Genomic DNA, 23,735 nt, shown 5'->3' with positions numbered 1-23,735 from the left:
AAATCTCCTGGCAGAGCAGAATAGATAATGGTCGGAAAAAGGAAAAATAGCAATTTAGCAGGCAAGTTTGTGGGTAAGGAGTGAGTGGACAGGGAGAGTTCCCGCGGGCCATGTGGGCAGTGCAGCCTTGTGTTTCTGCGTAGCCTGGATTACTTGCTTTGGTGGAGGGGTGCTCTGGGGGTAAGATTTCTCTGTGGCCCACCAAAATTTTCTCATGGCCTATCAGTGGGCCATGGCCCACCAGTTGGCAACTGCTGGTCTTTAAAGCTTGACAGGTATTTAAAAGACTGTCTTCCTAACACTATTAATCCATGCATTAAAATCTGCTGGGGGAGGGGTTGCACATGGTTTCAGTTGTGAGTGTTGTAGGCAGGTAGGTCCTTCTGATTGACAGCATTCTAATTAGAGTACTTTTCAGAATTAAAGATATGTCTACTTACCCTGGACTAGTCTGCCTTTAATTTGTATATTCTTTTGCTCTTCTACTTTTTTTTTTAACTGAGATATTGGTTTATTTTGAGCATTTGTTTTATAAGCATTACAATTTCCTTTTCACAAATGTTTTAAATACACTTTAAAAAAATTATTTTCTCTTGTAAACAATTCTTCCTGGAGAAAAATAAATGCACAAATAACAATTATATATAAATCAATGATGGGCATTTTCTGCTGGTTGATACTTTGCCATGATTGTGCTCAGAAAAAGGTCCTGCAAAAGAAACTGGCTTAGATGTTGTTCCAGTCCAGATAGACCCAACTATGGGCATTTTTCCCTTGTTTTTGTCCTAGCAAAATAACTGCAATGTCTCTTACAAATGCAGCAAACTCAAGCAAAGAGGGTGTAGTTTTGGATTCAGCCTTAAAGGCTGAGAAAGACTGCAAAAGGCTTACCCTGTTGTGCCTTTGCTTTGTGCTGTGATCTCTCCAGGGAATCTTGCCTGATGCCCTTTTGCACACTGGGCAAACAAATCCTTTTTAAAGAAATATTTGTTATCATTCAAAAGATTTATTTCTTTTTGTAACTGTTTTTTTTTAAAGCTTCACAATCTTTTTGTTTTTGGACTGGTCCTGTTCACCCAGCTAAGACATTTGAAATGCGTATTATTGTTCCGCTTTCAATCAGGCTTCCCCCCGCCCCCTTCTAGATATATTTGCCTAAGTTATCTTATCATTATAAAACTTCTGAAAATTTCCAAGACCACGAAGCAAAGATTCTTTCTGTCTTATACAGAAATCATAAATAGACTTTCCCACTTAGGTTTGCTTCTTGAAGGGAACATGCCCTGGCCTGTCAACTAAAGTCTCAGGGGATACAGCTTGAATGGAAAAGGAACAGAAGAATCTTTCTGAGGTGAATCCCCTGCCTTAATTCCAACTCTGAAGTGGGTTATTAGGTCCAAATATGCCCAAATGGCTTATGGCCTATGGAAGCATATACCATAGTAAAGGTATGGTACTATATGAAAGGACATGGGTCGGTTTGACATACTGCAGATGGGAAGACCCAGACTGTTCTGTTCTTTCTTCCAAGTGGTTTTTCAGAGCAAATGGGTAGATGAAAATACCATATTTTCACAGGTTACAGTTCTGAAATATGATCCCCATTTATCTTTAACCCATTCCACTTTTTCCAGGACATTTTTTTAAAAAAATGATTATTATTTTAGAAGTAGATGTTCTGGCTTTTATCCCTTGCAAGATTGGTGGCTACTTGGCTTAGGTGTGCTCCCGAGTCTCTCTGGAAATTGTTCCAAAATATGAGCATGTTTCCTAACGTGTTCTTTTCTTCCTGGCCAATTCCTCCTGCACTTGATGCCTTCACCCCACCGAATAAATAGATCAACTATTTATAAGCATTTCTCTGCCCTGCACGCCCACCCCACCCCCGCAGCCCCCTCATCCCTCTCATTTTACTGAACAAACTGGCTAGCTGGCAAAGCCATTGCTCCCTTTCTATTTCAGCGGCCGTGGAATGTGCTCGGATAAAGGCTGAGAGCGAGGACGCCGGGCGAGATCGCCCTTTCCGCCGCCTGCCCGCCCACGGCCGAACAACGCCAGGGTCTCCTAGCCGGGATGAGGAAAAGGGAGGGCGAAGAGAAGGCTGTGTGGCTCCGGCGAGAACCAAACAGACAAGCAGAGATGGCCAATCAGCGCCGCTTTCCCGAGCCGCAGAAAGCAAAAAGCGAGCCAGCAGCTTAGGAGGTGTTTTTTTTTTTTTTTTTGCTTTGGAGGTAACCCAGAGCTTGGGATCCAGTGCGCCTCTCGATCGCGGCTCTCCCTGGACTGGGAGCAGCTGCGCATAGTGGGGGGGGGGACACAAGTCTCCTCTTTCCTCATCCCCTCAGTTTCTCTCTCTCTCTCTCTCTCTCCCACCCTTCCCTTCTCTTTTAGCCCTTAAAGTTCCCTGTCACCAGTTAGGGCACGCCAGCTAAGGTAAGGCTTTGAAATCAAACGATCCTTCCTTCCCCCCACCCCACCCCACCCCACCCTCAACCCTTCTCAACCCCCAAATCTCTTGCATTCTTCCCGCGGCGGGGCAAAACGGAAGGTTGCCGTTTTACACAGTCCTTGCAGCGCCAGAGAGGTCGGGGCATCGGCGACTTGCAATGTTTGCACGGCCGCGGTGCGTCTCCCCCTTTCCTCCTCCTCCCTCTCGCCTCTTTCTTTCTGCCTTTTCGCCCGAGAGCTTCTGAAATCCTTGCCCCGGTACTTGCGACTTCCCTCGGTTGCGGTGGGTTTTGCGTAGCCTAGCCCAGAACGTGTTTAGTGCAAGCTACCGGTAAAAAGGAAGAAGAAAAAGAAGGAATAGGAAGGGGGAACATCCTCGCCCGGGTGCTGGGTTGCGCGTGCATGCGTTTTTTTTTTTTAACCTTCCTTTCTCCATTCCCCCCACCCCACCCTACCCCCACTCGTGAATGTCAGCGGCGAACCTTGGTGCCGCTCCTCATCTTTGGTGGGGGCGTGGGGGGGTCGTGCACCCCGTGGAGTGGGGCTGTCAGTCAGATCCGATCAGGAGAAGAGGGCGCAGGTGCGGAGTTTGCTCGGTCGGTGCATGGAAACGCAACCTCCTTGAGTCCCCATTGATCTTGCTTTCCCGGGTGCTGAACTTGCTTGCTTGCTTGCTTGCTTGCTTGCTTGCTTGCTTGCTTGCTTGCTTGCTTTATTTATTTATTTATTTATTTATTTATTTATTTATTTATTTATTTATTCTCCCTTCCCCTTCCCTTAAAAATGCAACGAAGGAGGATGGCTGCCGGGGGAGCGCCTTCTTCCTAACGCTTTCTAAACTTTCTCTGCCTTTTACTTCTCCCGGATAGAGAAGGACATTGGAAAGGAAATGAGATGCAGTTAGAAACCTGTCCCATTTTTGCCACGGCGGGGCGAGGGGAGGAAGAGAGGATACGTGTAAGACTATGAGGGGGGAAACTGTGAGGGGTTGTGGAAATAATTTGAAGGCTCCGGAGACAGAGGCAAGGAAGGATGTCCGACAATCTTTTAGTTCCTGATTCCCGTCTCAGTTGAAAAGGGCCTGGAAAAGGGGCCAGCTGTGTTCTTTCTAAATTGCCAGTATATTATTACACTATATATATTACACTATATATAAATTTTAATGTATTCCACATGAAGGCGTTAAACAGGAATTTGCAATGAGAAGCATGAGAGTTCTTGTTTCGTTTTCCTAATTTGTATGTGAAATCATAAAGTGCTGCTGATTACAGTTTAATGAAGTAAGAGTGGACTGGGTTTAATCTAGCTAAATTTAAATATATTTCCGTTCCACTGAGTTCAGTGAATGACATTCAAGCCATCTACTCACTTTTTCTCTTTCTAAGCATTGGACAGTAATAATGCTTAACTTTGCTGGATCTTCAAGTTAAAAATGATTGATGAGTAATAAATTTTCTTTCATTTTAATAAAGCGGCTGTCCTAAATACAGCTACTAATCAGAGCACTATACAAGGTGTAAACATGATTGAATAGACATTCTATTCACTTTTAGAAAGCTTGGCTATATATCTAGAAATCTATCTTAAGGCTGGATCTATCAGCATCCAGCACTGTGTTGCAACAATCTGTCTAGATTCCTTCCTTCCTTCCTTCCTTCCTTCCTTCCTTCCTTCCTTCCTTCCTTCCTTCCTTCCTTCTTTCCTTCCTCCCTTCCTCTCCCGCTCTCTCTCCCTTTTTACAAGGGATATATGAAGTGATTGCTAGTAATAATATTGCAGGTGTAGATTTCATTCTGCTGGTGATAACTCAGTGGCATTTCTCAATGTTGTTTTTCCTGTTTGTCACCTATACATTGGATTCTCACAACTGTACCAGTAATGTAAGTTCTATTAAGCCTGCTAGTGGTGGCAATATTTTTCTTGGAGCTGCGAGTCATTGCATACTTACTGGATGAAAGTCTCAGTGAAGTCAGTTAGATTTGCTTAGAAGTAAAAAAAAAACACACACACATTATGTGGTGATCTTTTGCATAGATAGAAGCTAAAGTATAACTGTGTAAGTATAACTCTCCATCTTTGTTGAACAAATTTGCACTTTCAGCTCTTAGGTGATTATCACTTTGTAAAGATGACATGAAACTTCCTATCAGCAATCAGAACTGTTAGAACTGTTGATATATAAACCATAACATTGTTGAAGTTGAACTGAAAAGAAGGTGTAATTGTGGTGAATAACTCTGAATAAACTTTCAGAAATGTTACCTTACTACATATAAACCTTTAGGAAAACCAGAAAATATTCCTACTTCATTAATAATAAAGTGCAACCTCTGCTTAGATGACTAGACTGTAATAGGGAAAGGCTTATGCAGAGGTTGTTTATTTAATCACATTTGTACAGCTACCCATCATACATAGTTAATGGGTGGCATGCATAATAACAAAAACTGTTAAAATTACCAATTTTGGATTAAAATAAAAAACATAATAATAATATAAAATGGCAAAAAACCCCACCCATAGTGAATTCCATTAACAGTCACCTGGCATGTGAAAGTTATGAATTTGTATGCTTATCTAGGTTACTGTGAAATCAAAGAGGCAAGCAAATAAGCCATCTGCACCATTAAAATACATCACAGCAGGAATCTTAAAATAAAATGTAGTTCCTCTGCCACTTCTAGGTTTTAACTCATTTCATCGAGGTATGTGAAAAGAAGGTTTCATTTTAGAAGCGAAGAGGGTGGGGAAAAAACCTCTTCACTTCAAACCTCACAGTCAGTAGCTCCCAGATTAAGTCATTGTGTACTCTTTTGAGTATTAAACAGAGATGAGTTAATTATATACCACTGACTTGAGTTTGACTGGTGGTTGACAGATTTGAACAAGTGACATGGGTCTCATCCTGTTTCTCATAACAATTTTCCAAGAATGTTCATTTGGTTTCCTTGATCCATCCATTTTATCCATTGTCTTCCCTTTTTACTTTTCACAACTTTGCCAAGCATTGTCATTCATTCATTCATTCATTCATTCATTCATTCATTCATTCTTTTTATCCAAGGTACATGAGTCTTTGCTTGCACTGAGGAAAATTGGCTTGTTGATGATAGTCATGGTGGCTTCATCAAAGGGGTAGGATGTTCCCATTTTAATTATTGAGAAAACTGCTCACCCCAAGAGTTTCGTGGAAAGAGATGAGCATCGAGGACAGAAAAAAGAATCCACCCACATACATTCATATATGCATATATACATGTGTGTGTTGTGTGTAAATGTGAGGTTCAGGTAATTGTTAGGCTGGAAAAATTCATTTAATTAATTATGTTTTACTATTCAACAAATAAATAGTTTTGTAGTATTCATTGCACTGACACAAATCCAGAGGATTTAAAAACATTGTTTCCTCCCAATCCTTTCATTAGAGTAATTGAGGGTCCTTTTGTTGTTCTTATCTCCATGCATGAGGGAAGAGAATTGGTAGTTATTCCCTTTGGGTTACCCAAGATTTTTGGATTTCATTTTAGCTTTTGTATACGTTAAATCACACACACTTGTTGGAATTGGGTGCCTAGAAAATTTAAATATTAATAAAGTTGTTTCAACTGATCCAGAAGTAAACCATACAAGCTCTGTAACATTGCTGACCTTGTGGGAACACGGAGTTCTGAAACTACATTCAGTCTGATGCATAATCCTCATGTGGAAATACTCGTGGTCTGGCGATTCAGATGAGTTTTTGAAAGTGAGTGTTGAACAAAGTGAGATATGCAAAGTGAAATGTGGATAATAAACATAGTCTCTGTCAAGTAAGCCTGGCTAAAAATAGGAAAAAACCAATCAATGTCATATTCCAGTTCTTTGATTGGTTGATTGATTGCTGGATTCTATGATTTGTATTCCACACATTTCAAAGTGATTGTTGATGGTGTGTGGAATTGGGGCAAGTCTGGTCATCCAATACAGAAGAGTTAAAATTTTATTAAAATAAATGCCCATTTTCTTTTAATGTTGAACTATTTTAAGAAGTGGCAATAGTGAGTTTTGGGTGGTTTTTTTTTTTACTTTTTGGGTTGAAGTGAAAAATGGGTGCTTGCTTAAACAGTGTGTGATCAAGCATATATATAGGTAAGCAGGAAGAATTCTAATACTGTATGTACTGAAAATACTTTCCATAGATTGCTCAATGGCAAGAGAAAATTTGCTTGACTGGAATACAACATTTTTAAACATTGATATATAGCATTAGCAACTCAAATTGCTGACTCTTCCAAGTATAAAACTATAATTTACAAGGAGAAAAATAAATTTCAAGCATTTGAGCAACACCACAGCAAGACACATATTGGCCAGCTTATCCAACAGAAACATTTACAGTCATGAGAGAAAATAATGTTCATGTACAGTTGGACAGGTGTAAACTCTGAAGTATGAGTATCATTATGTTCATTGGAGCTTACTGTATAGTAGGCTGTTTAAGTTACAGCCTAATATGGATTACAATTGCAGTCCACTTCATGTTTATTCAGCTGTAAGCCTACAAAATAGAGTAAAACTTGCTTCCAGTTCAGCAACCATAGGATTATCCTGCAAATCTCTGAGGTTGTCCTTTTAAGTTTCAAGTTATAAATGTTCCACTGCATATTAATACTTTATGATGTTTAAGCATTTATAAAATATCTCCAGAAACACACACACACACACACACACACACACACACACTTCTGTATGTATAAAATTCTCTTCAACTGTGCAACAGAATATGATATGTACAAGCATTATCTGTTATATCAATGTACTAACATGACATGATTATATAAATACTTGGTGAACCAGGACTTACTTTCTTTGTTTATTAGAGTTTATGTGGTTTGTTTAGATGCTTCCAGTTTATAAAGCAAGCACTCCAGGTCCAAATTCAGAATTTTGTATGAGCTACTGTGAGGCAGAATGAAGCAATTGCATTTTGTCAATAGACTTGTGTTAATGGAATTATTATTCATTTAGTGTCATTGACTATTCACTATTTTGGTGGTAGAAAGATCTTTGAGGATTATTTCGTTAGTTTGGGGCAGGTAAATGTAATTTTGGGGTGACCCCACCCCACAATTCTTTCTGTACTCGGGACTCAAACTGTCTTTGATTACTTCCAGATAAAGCAGATTTATTTCCTTCCTTCCTTCCTTCCTTCCTTCCTTCCTTCCTTCCTTCCTTCCTTCCTTCCTTCCTTCCTTCCTTCCTTCCTTCCTTCCTTCCTTCTCAAGGAAGCTTGCAACAACAACAGTATCTGTGTCCAGTATACATTCGTTTAATAACTATGGGAACTCCACTTGATATATTCCCCATTTTTTGCAGGAGAAACATAATAAATAAGAGATGGTGTTGCAAGGAAACAATTGTCTGTGAATATGTTAATTTTGATGCTTACTATTTGGCTTGAGGATTAGTTACAACTAAGGTTCAGTTAATATTTTGATAGAGTGTATGCACTACACTTCTGAATCTTTTAATGTTGTTAGTCATCTAGAATATTGTGATGGTCTAGGAGTGGGCAGGTCCAACTTTAGTCCATCTTGAACAAAGGGAGTGAATTTGAGCTAATTAAGTTTCTTAAAAAGTTGTTGTAAAAAGAGATAATACCATATGTGCCATTTTGACTCCTAAGTAAAGGGTAGAATGAATGAATGAATGAGGTCTAACCTAGAAGCCAAGAGACTGTGAGATCGAGATCTACCTTTATCCTGAAAAGCCAGCTGGGTGACTGTTAGCCAGTCACTCTCAAACCAACTTAGCTTGCAAAGTTGTGGGGAAAATAGGATGAGGAAGGAGCATTGATATGTTTGCCATCTCGAGCTATATATGAAAGAAACAGGATAAAAAAATAAAAATGAATAAATAAGTGCAGAGTGAGTCTTTTAGAAATTGGAGTTGGTTTTGGTGAAGAGAAAGTATGTGGATTCTTCCCTCCCTTATTTTGCTTTAAAATCTTCACCTTTCATAAAGTCAGTCTTTTAAGAAAAGGTCTAACTGAAGTTGGAAAGTGTGGTGGCAGTGGTAGAAAATATGAGAATAGAAGATTGCTGGAAGAGCTAAAGAATGGAGATGGAGAGTGACAGGATGGACAAGACAGCCCAAATCAGATGAACTTCTCCAAACAGCTCTGCAAATCCAAGTGGTCCAGGTATTAGAAAAAATAAGAGATGCAGAGGGGAACTTTATTAGAGTCAAGGAATTTGGAAAAGATCTGAACCAGGTGCCAAGTGCTATCAGACTTAAGGAGTCCAGGTTTGTCAAGTAATGAAAACTCAGATGTTGGTCCCGTCAGAACCTATGTTTGACAAAGTTGAAGCAAGCCAGAGGGAACCACAGTAGCAATCACCACCACCGCCTGGAAGACCTGAAGCTTCTCTAACCTTCAGACAGAGCAGTGACAACTTTGATCTTGTATGCAGTACCCATGAACAGGAAGCCACAGTACTGACTGTTTATTTTATTTATTTATGTATTTATTTATTTGTCAAAAGCTTACAATATAACAGAAATAAGAATAAACATAAGTTTAAATACAAGGCATAGGAACTAATAATTGGGGAGAATAAGACAGGGATGGTAGGCACGACTATGTGCTTATGCACGCCCCTTACAGACTTCTTAGGAATGAGGTGAGGTCAATGGAGGTTAGTTTGAGGGTAAAGGAGTGGGGGTTTGAGCAGCTGACAACAGAATCAGGTAGTGAGTTCTAGGCATTGATCACTGTTGCTGAAATCATACTTGCTGCAATCGAGTTTGGAGTGGTTTACATTTAGTTTATATCTGTTGTGTGCTGTAGTGTTGTTGTTAAAGCTGAAATATTCATTAACTGGTAAGATGTTGCAAGATATGATTTTATGTACTATGCTGAAGTCTAATCTTAGTCAGTGTAGTTCAAGGTTGTCTAAGCTAAGAATCTCAGGTCTAGTGCTGTAAGGTATTCTGTTGTAAACAGAGGAATATAGTACTCTTCTGGTAAAATACTGGACTCGCTCAATTTATTTATGTCAGATATATAGTGCGAATTCCAGATAGCAGAGCTGAATTCATGTATTGGTCTAGCAAATGTTTTGAATACCCTAGTTAGCAAAACAGTATTACCAGAGGAGAAGCTTTGTAAAATTAAATTTACAACTCTTAAACCCTTTTTGACAATGCTGTCACTGCACTCAATGCAGTGAGTTTTGGCGCTTAGCACATTCAGTATGAGAACTCCAAGGTCCTTGACAAAGTGAGGGTCATCAACAAGGTCATATCTGCCTAGATTGTATTTGGTATATAGATTTTTTTTACCAATGTGTAGGACAGAGATTTGTTGATAGATATTTGGAATTGCCAATTGTTAGACCATTCAGACACATAATCAAGGTCTTTTTGAAGGATGGTAGCATTGATGGTGGTGTTGAATAGTTTTACATCAGCGAAGAGGACACAGTTGTTAATAAGGTGATCATAAAGGTCATTTATATAGAGTGTGGGTGCTAAGAATGCTCCCTTGAGGGACATCGCTGATAACTGGTGCAGGGTTTGATAGGGCGTTTCCTATTTTTATTATTTGTTGCCTGTTTGTCAGGAAGGTGATAATTCACTTGTGAAGAGATCCAGAAATGCCGTAAGAATTTAATTTTAACAGCAGTTTATCATGTACCACTGAGTCAAATGCTTTGAGAAGTCAATGTAAATTACATCTATTGCTTTACCCTGGTCCAGAAGTGTAGTCCATATGTTTTTGCAGTGTAGAAGTTGCAAATTGCAGGACAATTTTTTTCTGAAACCAAATTGATTATTGGAGAGTAAGTTGTTAGACTCTAGGTGGAAGGTAATGCATTGATTAATAATTGATTCCATAACTTTGCATGTAACACAACACAATGAGATTGGTCTGTAGTTACCAAACCAAGCAAGGGTCACCATTTTTGAAAATAGGGATGACCGTTGCTAAAGACCATAGGTTTGGTAAAGAGCTGGTTCTGAATAACTCAAATGTTATACTTAGTGGTTCTGCTATGGTAGTGGAGAGCTTTTTTAAGAAGAATGCACATAACCCATCAGGGCCAATAGATAAGGATGCTTTAAGGTGGTGTAGTGCATTTTCTACATTATCTTCAGTAAAGTCAATTTGTAGATCATGGCAGTTACTTGTTGTATGATTAGGAAATGAGGGGCATGAGCCATTATTGTTAACAAAGACTGAACTGAAGAATGTGTTGAAGAGGTTTGCCTTAACAGCTTCATCTGTGGAGCAATATGGATTGGGAAAAGTTCAGGAAGGAAAAAAGTTAAAGAATAAGAGCAACAAAAAAGAAGTAGCAAGTACAGAATTAGAGATAAAGTAGAACAGAAGGTAAAATTAGATATGTTATAAAACAATAGTATCATAATTCTAGAAGTAACTCTACAATTTTTAAACAAATCTTTATTTATAATGAAAATCCCTGGGCAATTGTATGCATCTCTGTCTTGACTGGTGTCACATCACAAAGCAAACCTACAACAGAGAGAATATTTCTTTCTGTCTTTGGTAGGACAGTATTTAGTAGATATTCTTCTGTATTTCTTGGAATTTCCCTAGGTAGATTGCAATTCTTTTTATAATTAATGGCCTTGTTTCACAGCTAAGATAATTAGTGCAGAACCTTCTGAATCTAGCCATAGAATGTTAACTAAATGAAACCTGTTCAATGTAGAATCTTGGTAATGTATTTGAATGGCATATATTTGATGCAGATAATGGAGGAAAGCTACTATATTGATACTTTCTTCTCCAGGCAGTCTGCCAAATAGAAACAATTCTGATCCTCCACTTTTTATATTCATAAGCTAAGCATTCACCTGTTTTTCTGTACCATGTTGATTTTTGAATCTGATCAAAGCCTGGTCTTGATATAATGAAAGGAATATTATTTGATACATTTGCTAAATCTAATCTACTTAACTTTGTTTTCTTCTGATGACTGCTTTTGCTGGATCAGAATGTGAAGAACAGAACAGAAATAAACGCCATCTCAGTCAATGCTAGAGTCAAACTATGTACTTACACGAATGGTGATTTCTCATTCTGCTACCCAGCCTTTCTGGGAGAGTATGTAATAGGAAAAATAAATTGCTTTATTTGAGCTGAAACATTATCCATTAACAAAGCTAATGGGATTTATTAAGCAGGGAACTAAAGGGTGTCTAGTGTAATGGGGCTGCTGAGATAAGGAGCTGCATTTCCCAGGAGCTCCTGACATGACCTGTGATTGACCTTGAATAGAGTTGCAGTTCATGAAAAAGAAAATAAAAAGGAAGAAGAAAGCCAAAAAAAGGGATAAAACCTGGGCAGCTCAGAGAGCAATTTGGTTACCACTTTGTTCTGAGAAGTGGACTGAAAGATGACCATTAGTAGATTGAAATTAAGAGGATGGTTCTGGGAAATTATTATTATTAGATTATAATTATTAAACTCATAGCACAGTGTACTACTTTCTACAAAGTTGCTATTGAAATAAATATTGCAACCTGATTTAGACATTTATTTATTTGGTTGTTGCAGTTACACACTTCCATTATTATGTGATACTTCCCTTCTCCTTGACCTAGCCTATTAATGACTTGTTCTTACATTAATAGCACTGTAATTGCAGAGATAAGGCAGTCAGAGGTGCTTATACTTCCCTACCTTTACTGCATTGTCCATTGTCCTACTTAGGCTTCCAGTAATTTATGCCCACACTAATTGGAAGTTAAGATGAAACTTAGAAATTGTTACTGGTGGTAAAGCATTTTCAGAACTCACAAATGACAGTATCCAAAAACAATAGCTATGGAAAAAAATGGCAACCAGATACAGTATACGAAAGAATTGAAAGCTATATTTATCAACTGAATTTCTGGAAAGCATAAAGGAAAAAGAAAAGGTCTGAATTTATTCCAGGTACTAGAAAATATTAATGCTGTATGAAACTTTGAAAGAGCTGCTTTTCACGGACATTAAAGCAGAGATGCAATTTTCAATATTCATGCACTTGCTTCAAAAGTTACACCTCACAATCGCAAAATAGATATGCTCCTTTCCAGCCAGTAGTAGGCTTGAACTATTCTGCCTGTTCTGTTTTAAGTCTTTTTTTTCCCCCATGGGATCCCATACCATTAAGTGGCTTTGCAGATAGAATTGACATTTAGGAAATGCTATCTCACTATGTAAGTTTGAAAACTGCTGCTAGCAAAATAAAAATAACACGCAAACATGTCTGTCTTGTTATTCTCTTGAGGTAAGCAATATTATGCAGGGTACAGAAAAGCAGTAAGAAATGTAATAATAATAATAATAATAATAATAATAATAATAATAATAATAATAATAATAATAATAATAATAATAATAATAATAATAATAACCTAAAAGGATAAGATGAGAGAAAACAGAAAAAGGAAATATGGCTAAAACTGATGCATTCCACAATAATTCCCTATACTTTGTACACTGTACCTTTCTTTTCCTTGCAAACCATTCTTGCATCTTCCACATTCTGCTCCATAGATTGCCTTTTGTTATTTAAATTTCTCATTGTTCTCTTATTGAAGATCTCATTAACTCCATTCAATTATAATGTTTTTGGGTTTCTCCTTTGGATACATTTACTCTGACTTTGTATATATGTTTCGTGAATTGATTTTAATTTTCTCTGTATAATAAAACTGTACTTATTCCATATTGTTTGCTGACTTTTCTATTCTGTCCATATTCACCTAGCATCTATATGTTCTTGATCTTATTTTTTTAGTTTCTTCATCATAGAAACTGTTTCCATTGTATTCAATTTACTTTTTCTGCTTCTCCTGACAATATTGACCTCTCATTTCCATATAACAAAGTGGATAGAAGTACAGCTATTTCTGCTTCTTTCAACAATTCCTATCTAAATACCATTTTATCAACTTTTGCTTATCTTAGTAAATATTCTAAAAAGTTAAGCAAATTAATTTACTTGCTTTATTTTTATCAATATTTGTAACTTGGAATGTTCATTTTATTCTGTCAAACACTGGTGCTCAAATTCATATTCATTTTTTAAAAATAATTTTTACTGAAGGTGTTTCTCAACAGAATTTAAAAAAACAGTACAAATTTTGAATTAAATAAGAAGAAAGAAAATTAAGAAATGAAAAAGAAATAGAAAAAGAAAAAGATCTGAAAGAAGAAACTTCCAATCTGCTTGGAAGTGGTTATAGATACATTTATATTTTACCAACACTCACTCTCTCTCTCTCTCTCTCTCTCTCTCTCTCTCTCTCTCTCTCTCTCTCTCTCTCTCTCTATATATATATATATATATATATATATATATATCTTTCTAAGGTTATGTTATACATTTCTTCTTTCTTACAGCTGTTCTTTCTAATATTCAAACCCATAAATCAGAAGTTTTTCTCTTTTTAGCAAAAAGTCCATAAGAGGTTTTAAGTTATTAATAAATATAGCTATTTTTCTCTAATCATACAAGTCCATTTTGCCATCTCTGTTAGTTCTGTAACCTTCATCATCCAGTCCTAAAATATGAATATTTCAGTCTTACCACTTTTGAACATATGACATTCCTGCAGCAGAAATCATGTATAAAAGTAGTCTTACTTTTTTCTAATTGTTTTGTTCATAATCCCAGCAAAAAAAAATCTGATTTCAGTTGAATACTGATCGTTAAAATTCTTTGTATTGTATGTATTTGAGCCCAAAGATATTTGTTTTATTTTACAAGTCCACCAGGCATAATAAAATAACTTTTAATGTCCATATTTCCAACATAAATTTGAAATACATTTATACATTCTAGTAAAATTTTCTGGAATCATACACTAGTAGTACATTATTTTATAAAGTTTCTGTTTTAATTTGTAACGTAATGTACATTTTAGTCCTTTTAACCATGTATTCCAGAGGTGGTATTCAGCAGGTTCTGACCAGTTCTGGAGAACCATTAGCGGAAATTTTAAGAAGTTTGGAGAATCGGCAAATACCACCTCTGATTAGAGATTTTACAGTATCCTTCCCCTGCGACGACCACCAAGCTACGCCCACAGAACTGGTAGTAAAATTTTTTGAATCCCACTACTGATGTACTCTAAAATCTAAATTGTGCAGTGCAATATTAATTGCAAATAGTTTGGGTTCTCACCCAACAATACAATTTACCTGCATACAAAAATATATATGTGTGCATATTCCCAACTAACTTGGGATCATATGTACATTAATCCAGAAACGAATGAAATAATTAATTACATGTCCTTAATCAAGGGTTTAGTTACAGAACTAACCATACATCCTTGTTTATACTCCCTATCCAAAGCTGAACTGTTGTTCTATCCTTTATTCACATGCATTCTTTATTTTGACATAGACTGATATAATCATACTCAGCACACTAAAGCCTATTTACATTATCATGGATTTTGCTTAAATTAAGAAATGCATAATAAATAACTTACTTTCTCAAGTTCATAGATTTCTCAGTGACATACCTAACAAGCATCAATCTGGTCTCTTTTTCTGTTGCTTAATATAAAGCTACATTGGACTTTCCAAAATCTGTGGATTGTCACCTTTCATTATCTTCCATTCACAGTTCAGCCCCACAGCTTTCTTTGTGTATTTAATAAAATGATTTTCCTACAGTTTTTGCATTCACTCTTGGCCAGCTAAACACTCAGAACATTATTACAACTTAGCAGCTTAGCTCTGATCCTGATTGACACTTTACAAGAAAAGTAGAATCAAAAGACAGTTTATATGGCAGGGCAATACCTGGCTTTCCATCTAAAAGAATGATTGCTTGCATTTACAGCTCTTAGATTAAAACAGGAATGCTTTGAGTTGATGTATAATAATTATCTCCAGTTTAATAGGTTTACAGTAGTTTTTTTCTTTTTTTTGTTTGTTTGTTTATTTGTCAAACATGTACAAGATAACAAGTATAAGTATGAACATAAAAAAGAACAAAGGAAGTAAATACAGATAAATGGGGACAGTAAGACAGGGATGGTAGGCATGCTGGTACACTTATGCACGCCCCCTTTAAGGAGATCTTAGGAATGGGGTAAGGTCCATGGTAGACAGTTTGAGATTGAAGCTGTGAAGGGTTGAGGCTGTAACAACCGAGTTGGGTAGAGTGTTCGAAGTGTTGACCACTCTGTTGTTGAATTCATATTTTCTGCAATTGAGTCTGGAGTGGTTTATCTTGAGTTTGTAATGGTTGTTTGCCCATGTATTATTGTTATTGAAACTGAAGAAATCATTGACAAGTAAGATGTTATAGCAGACAATTTTATGAACTATGCTTTAATCAGACTGCAGGGCGGCACAGGTCTAGATTGTCCAGGCCCAAAATTTAAACCTTGGAGGCATAGGGAATTCTATTGTGAGTGGAGGAGTGGAGTACTTCTCTCAAGAAATACCTCTTTTGGACCAGATTTCCTTGCAGCTGTGTGTAGAATTGGGATTGTCTTTTAAAGATAATGGACTTTTTTGGACTTTTCTGAGTGTGTCAAGGAAGGAGGTACCTTTGTTTATAAAATTGCTCTCACTATGGGCAAAGGTACCCCCAAAGCATCCGTTTACTAGAAAGGAAACAGGTGAAGTCATCCTCTGCCATATCCTTTAGTATCCTACTCTTTCTTCCTGGAAAGCACATTCAGGTCCAAAGCAATTACTGAAAAACAAACTCTTCAAGCTTTTTTTTCTTTATTTTCAAAGAATGCCAATGAAACTTCTCCTGACTTTCAAAACAGTTTTAGTTTATATAGGTGCAACTTGAACATGATAGTTTTCTTGGAGCATATCACCTCCCTTTTTTTAAAAAAAAAAAATTAAAACTAAATATACTCAAGGAAAGAAACTGATAGAAGAAACCTGTTGCTGGAGTGATCATGTTTCCCTTTCTTCCTTAGATGAACCCTTGAGGAATATATGCTAATAAGTATGAATGAAGATGTATGTGCTTGCGTTCCAAAAGTCTTTGCTTAATGACCAATTATTTAGCAACTAATGTCAGCAAAAGACTTATGACCTGTCCTTCAAATTATGACCATCACAGTGTCCCTCGTGGACATGTCATCAAGGTTTGGATGCTTGGCAACAGTTGCATATTTTTTTACTCTATTGTCCCACAGTTATATGATTGTCATTTTCCACCTTCCCTACTGGCTTCTGACAAGCAAAGTGTCAGGGAATGTCATAAATTGTGGTTACATGATATTTCATTTAATCACCTTGGTCTCACAAATTGGGCTAAATTGGGTGTGATTACATGATGGCTCAGTTAATGACCACAACATTTAACAACACATTTTATCTCATATTGTGGTTATAAGTCAAGAACTACCTTTCTCTATTTTCTTATATTCTAAAAAAAAAAGAAGAAGAATGGTATGAAATTAGAACAAAGAAAACTATTAAACCTATATAATTGATCAGTATAATTTCAGGAAAAGATGACCTTAATAGGCAAAGTACATTGAGTTATTTTTATGATAGGAAAAAGAGTATAAATATTTGAGCTTAGTTTTCACTGTATTGTTATTTATGAATACAACAAGGAAAAAAGGAAAAGAAAAGAAACCTATAAAAATAATATAGAAAATATTTCATTTTGCTTTTTTCTTTGCACTTTAACTGATTTACAACATTGTATTTATAAATATAAACTTTGGAAAACATACTCCAAGTGTTTATGTTTGCCTTGAAAACTTCAAATGGATGTTTTGAATTAGAACACTGCTATTGCATTCATATGGTTGGAATTTCTTTCCACTTAAATAGCTTAAGAATATTTATTCTGTAAAGTACAGTTAAGGTTGCCACTGTTTTTCCTCCAGGTGATTATTTTTTTCAGACGATTGATACGCAAAAATAAAGCACACCTTTCCCCCAATTATATCTGAGAAACATGGAGAAATTTGCACTTTCTGAACATCTGTCTGTCATTTAGTTTTTAAAGATAAAGAGCCACTTACAGGAAAGACTGCAGCAGTTCTAGGCACAATTGGGGATGCATTATCCCCATTCAATAGCAATCTGTTGTGACAGTAAATCAATAGTTGTGATAGTGCAATATCTCTCACTATAAAAGAGTGTTATACAAAGTCTACCAATTGGCAAACTTTTCAGATTTTAATGCTGAGCACACAAAAATGTAATCTATCTATGGTCTATCTAATCTATTTAATGTATACATCTAATAATTGAGATGGGCCAATTCTTCTCTTTGATTTGGTTGAGGAATGATGTACCAAAATACCTAAAAATGAGAACAATGCCTATTCACTTTCACAAGAATTATTTCTTTTCCCCAGATTCTTCAAAACAACTCTTAATGGCTTGGCTGTGCAGGGCAGAAATGTCCTTGTGCAAAGATGCACATAGAAGCTCTTTTATGAAACATACCCCTGCTTTTTTTTTTAACTGTAAAAGGTTCCATCAAGTGGAAGTTTCATTTGGCTGATACAAGAATAAATTGCCTACAGCTATGCCTAGAACTCCAAAGATACTGATTGTATATATGTAGGGAATGCAATATACCAGCTGTGGTGGAGCAGTGGTTAGTATGAGTATTGCAGGCTAACTCTGCTAACTGCCAGGAATTCGATCCTGACCAGATCAAGGGTAAAATGAGGATCCAGATATGCTAATATGTGCACACTGCTCAGAGAGTGTTGTAAATAATATATATGGAACAATATATAAGTCTAAATGATATTGGTATTAAGCTTGAGAGCCCTCAGAAATAATATTAGCAAGCCGCCTCTCAAAGGCTATATGAAGCTGATAGTTTAATATTTATTAACCAGATTGTGTGTTTTCTTTCTTTTAACAACTATTTCTTTTAACAAAGGGTGTGAGAAGTTAAGTTTCTTTTTCACAAGCAAAATGCAAAGATATTTAGAAATTCTTCTGTTTTGTTTTTAAATTTTTAAGAGTCTCTTGGAAACAGAATGGAATGAGGTAGAGAAGTATTTCAAATAACTTTACACACACACACACACACACACACACACACACACACACACTTTCTTTTTTCTTTTCTTTTCTGTTCTGTTCTTTCCTTTTTCTTTTTTGATGATTTAGTTTTGCTTGGATTGCTAAATCTCAAGGAATTACAAGTAGTTCTGCTGCTTTTGATTGTCTTTCCAAACAAAATATCCTCTAATATATTTTAAGTCCTGCTTATTGTAACAGAAAACCCTCAGTAAAAAGAAGCAGCACACAAGTTGCTATTAGAAACTATTATTTCCCTTTGCAGAAAAGTATTTAAATAGAATTGTTGCTGTTCCGTATGCTTCATGTTCCATGTGTTCAATGGCAGATCTAGAAACTTCCCTGTTTCTTTTCACCTTTCGAAATGTGACAAGCCATATGAAAGTTTGGCATGCAACCTACTGCTGCTGTTGTGTGACCCACAGAGTTTTTATCATCGTGCCACAATATTGCAGCAGTTTGCTGTCCATTATCCTTCTACTAGCATTTGGACATCTTAAAATTTCTTCATCCATTTTATTACCTTTGGTAACCCTCCTATCAAGGTACACAAATTTATCTACCTGTTCTTTTATTTATTGGCATTAATGTATAACTTTCAATTGTTCATTCTGTTGTGGCCCACCTGCGGCCAGCAAAGCTGGTGGCAGACTCGGACTGTGAGGAGGTTGGGAGGAACATGGGCCAGTCCTGGAGTCTGGGGAAGGCTCTGATAAGTGCTCTGCATCGGAGACAGAGATGGTACCAGGGCCATCTGACAGTTATCAGCTGCCTTTGCAGTCGGAGATCAGTGGGACAGCAGAACAGCTGGAGCCTGTTCCTGATGTGAACATGCGCAGAGCTATCAGGAGAAGGAAACAGTTAAGGAACAAGGGTCAACTCAGGAATAAAGGCACAGGTGAACAGTGAATGGCCCCTCCCATAGGGAATAAATAGGAATGAAAGGGGAGTGGGGTTTGCAGGAGACAAATAGTTCATTTAATGAGTGTGAAGATTTATTTATCTGAGTTCGTGACTCACAGAGATATCTTGCCAAGTATTTCCTTGTACAGCGTTGTTCTTGGAAGCTATTGGCCTGGCAACTCTCCAACCCTGATAAAGTCTGTAGTTGCAATTTACCCTTGAATTTTTTGCCAGGACTTTGCTGGATGCAAATGATAGAAATTCACATTAGTCAAATAAAAAGAGGTTTTGTTGGGACAAGGAGTCTGTTTTGTGATTTCATGAAGCCTAGGTCAAAACACATTCCATTTTTCCTGCCAGGTATGACTCGCTTGGTCTTTGGTAGATTCATTTTCAGATCCTGACTCTTTATACACTCTGTTTAACACCGACAACAAATCATATGGGTTATTTGCTGACAACATGGCATTTATGTCCTTACACCTTTTGTGCTTCTGCTCTATATAGTTATCAACAAATACATGAAAAACTAAGGCAATGTCACACTTTCTTGTCTTACTCCCTCTTTTAATTTGAATTGCTATGTATCATATTTACTGAGTTTGTAAACAAAGCTTAAATGCTGCATGCATGCAAAAAGTTCAGTTGTTTAAGCTTACTTATTGTTTAATATGGAAAATTTCTTTTTCACATTCATATACAGGTAGTCCTCGACTTACAACAGTTCATTTTAGTGACTATTCAAAGTTACAACAGCACTGAAAAAATGACTTTTGGCCATTTTTCACACTTATGACTCTTGCAGTAACCCCCTGGTCATGTGATTTACGTTCAGATACTTCACAACTGGTTCATATTTATGACAGTTGCAAAGTACGATCCCATTTTGTGATCTTCTGACAAGCAAGTCAATAGGGAAGCCAGATTCACTTAACAACCATGTTACTAACTTAACAAGTACACTGATTCACTTAACAAATGTGGCAAGAAAAACCATAAAATGGGACAAAAATCACTTAACGAATTTATCACTTCGCAATATAAATGTTGGGCTCAGTTGTGATCATAAGTCAAGGGCCACCTGTATTGCTCATAGACCTGATGAAGGCCAAAAAACTAATCTGCACATGTTCTGCCCTGCATAAAACTGAGCAACTTTTTACAACTTCTGTTTATTGTTTCCTCTAACTTTTAGAATAAGAATTTTATCAAACACCTTCTGTGGAATACTTAACAAATCAACCGCTAAACCGATTCTGTATTCCTTTTGCTACCTTTCTGTAATAGCGCTACTATTCCTTTATATAATGTGAAGGCACACAAACATTAACTGTTTGTTTATCACCATCCATTGCAACTTTCACCAACCCATGAATTTTTCCTTTCATATTATCCAAAGCAACCTAGGTGGCATCAGTTCATACTGACCAATGACAATTTGTAAGGTGAATGGAAAAACAATCAAAGGCAAATCATTTTCATTTTTAATTCTGTAAAAGTGTTGTAAACATTTTCCCTTGAATTTAGTTGCACTAAAGGATATGAGAAACCTAATTGTGGGGGGACTTATGACCAGTCCTTGGCCATGCACAGCTTGTGATTTCTGAGATTACTTGCAGCCTTCCCACAAGCAAAGTCAAAGGGGAAGTCAGTAGAAAATCAGAGATTTGGATTATGTGAGGTCCTCACCTAATGATCCCACCGTTTTCATTTAAGGTGGCCAGCACTGCTATTGCTAAGGGACATGATCACCTGATGTTGCACTTTATACTGATCCTTCCATTAAAAAGTTATCACACTAGTTTTTCTGGATTTCAAAGAGAACAAATATTTTCAAATTGAGTCCCCAAGGAACCGTATTCTAAAATTCTCGTACCAGCTTACCACAAATGCTATAGAAAAATGCACAGTCATAAACCTGAAAGTGGGGAAAGTTAAATCCATTTCTCCCAACAAGTAATTATGATTAGGGCAATAAAAGTCTCACAGCAAAGAAATTCATTCAGTATGCTGTAAATTAAATTAAAATAACATGATGGAATAAATGTAGGAAGATCTCTCAAAAATGTAAATCATCTTTGGATTTAAAGTCATTTTAATTATATTTCTCTTATCCCCAAATACTCCAAAGAATTCTAGTCTAACTTCTAATCTTCTTTCATTTATGTTAAAACAGGGGATAAGTTCAAATGTATCTGTTGAATAAGGGGAATAAGGAATAATAAAATTCTAGGGAATTTTATACCAGGATTATTAAAGAAGTCAAACACAACCTAACCCAGTACTTAACAAAATTATTACTATGATTCAGTGGTATCAAGGGTATTTTACTCCAGAACATCTAAACGAAGAAATCATATGCATAAACAAAACCATATGCTCTGTCCCCATTAGTGTTTTCATAATTTCTGTAAAGTGGCCTGGCCTGGCCTAGTCTGCCCGCCCTTCTCCGGGCTGGCTTTAGAGGCATGCTGTGAGCCCTGTCAATCAAGGAATTCTGGATAGCAGGGTCTTGGAGAAGGATCTTCTGTGCTATGGCTCCTGCCCTTTGGAACGTCTTATTCCCTGAGTGAGAGTGACTTTCACCCTTCTGACTTTCCATAAGAGCCTGAAAACCTGGCTTTGCCCAATAGCTTGGGGTGCAACCTACTGGAGGTGGTTGATGAATTAAGAGGCAATGCCACCTCCCCTCCCCCCCACACACATCTTGTTTCCTCCCTCCCATCTTTTAACTATAATTTTGATTTTGGTTTCCATTTTTATTTTGCAAATATTTATCTCTTAAAATTGCAAGGTTTTAATGCTGTAAGCTGCCCAGAGTCATTTCGATGCAAGATAGGTGACAAGTAAATTTAATAAATAAAATAAAAATGTTTGCCTATGTATTTATTTGGAGTCAGATTAAAAATAAAGGGAGAAGAAATTATGTTTAGCATCTGCTGTGATATACACATACTTAAGAAGAAAGTTCACATGTAACTTATATTGTAAGTTTGTCTTTGTCCCCTTCTCTGCAAAGCATCTTAAAAAAATTATATGTATACAATCATTAGGAGGTTAATATATGTGCAGAGGTGGTATTCAGCAGGTTTTGACCAGTTTTGGAGAACCGGTACCAGAAATTTAGAGTGGATCAAAGAACCAGCAAATACTACCTCTGACTGGAGATTTTACGGTATCCTTCCCTTGCCACGCCCACCAAGCCACGCCAGCAGAACTGATAGTAAATTTTTTTGAACCCCATCACTGTATATATGCTTTAAAATATATTAACATATATACAAAATAAACATAAGCATACCTCAAAACCTGTTTAAGAGCAATTTAATTTAATAATTTAATTTAATTCCACTTCTGGATACACTTCTTGTTAAGACTTGCAAATCACCTAAGATTAACTAAATTTCATTTTTAGGCAGACTCAGTAAAAATGAGTTCATTATTTTGAACGTTTTCTTCCAATATCAGTCCAAAGAGCAACCTGTTAAATGATAACTGCTAGGCTCTTTCTGTTTTTGAATAAACATGACTATATAAAGTTATATTGACAGAAGCCTGATGCTGTTGTTGTTGTTAGTTGCAAAGTTGTGTCTGACCCATCACAACCCATGGACAACATTCCTCCCGGTCTTCCTATCTTCTACCATCACCTGGAGACCATTTAAGCTCACACCTGCTGCTTCAGTGACTCCATCCAGCCACCTCATTCTCTGTCGTCCCCTTCTTCTATTGCCCTCAATCTTTCCCAGCATTAGGCTGTTCTCCAGTGAGTCCTTCCTTCTCATTAGGCAGCCAAAGTATTTGAGTTTCATCTTCAGGATCTGGTCTTCTAAAGAGCAGTCAGGGTTGATCTCCTCTCAGACTGACCGGTTTGATCATCTTGCCATCCAAGGGACATGCATGATGGCCCTATGTAAATGCAATATATGGCAGAAACAATATTTGGAAGAACAATCTGTAATTTGTGGATTAAGTCAGCAGTTAAAATTTTAGTGTTTGCATAATCTGAGAGAGAAGAATTTATAATTAAAACACATATCAGGATCCTTGGTCAACTTAGAGCTGTATATCTCTAATAAAATGAACATGTTCTGTACCAATCCAGTGTAAAACTATTTTGGTCCGGAGCCATTCCTGATTTCACTGAGTTAACTGTAGAAACAAATTTTATATACATTTTTCCATGTGCAATTGTGATGTACTTCTTTGTTTGAGTCTTTAGTCTGGTGTAGTCTAGTGTGCTTGTGTGACTTTGGGCCAAGCATGATGTTAATCCGACCAACTACTTCAGGGTTGTTGGAAAAATTAAAGGCATGCTGTGTTTGCTGCTTTGAACTTCTAA

General features: G+C 36.8%; 1 protein-coding gene across 3 annotated transcripts in view; it reads left to right on the top strand.

Moving 5' to 3' along the window:
* CDH18 (cadherin 18) overlaps positions 1-23,735 on the top strand; it is a 653,626-nt gene that overhangs the window by 370,449 nt on the left and 259,442 nt on the right. The window contains exon 1 of one of the 3 annotated variants that reach the window (XM_087930729.1): positions 1,929-2,433. The exons of the other annotated variants lie outside the window; for them this stretch is intronic. The gene's annotated coding sequence lies outside the window, so the exon portion shown is untranslated. Of the gene's footprint in view, positions 1-1,928; positions 2,434-23,735 lie in introns of those variants that run through there. 3 annotated transcript variants of the gene reach the window in all.

This window comes from Pseudonaja textilis, chromosome 3, assembly GCF_049901715.1.
Source record: "Pseudonaja textilis isolate UNSWEBS1 chromosome 3, rPseTex1.2, whole genome shotgun sequence".
Classification (NCBI taxonomy): domain Eukaryota; kingdom Metazoa; phylum Chordata; class Lepidosauria; order Squamata; family Elapidae; genus Pseudonaja; species Pseudonaja textilis.
Note: the sequence above shows the minus strand (reverse complement) of the source record. Positions and strands in the feature narration are given on the sequence as shown.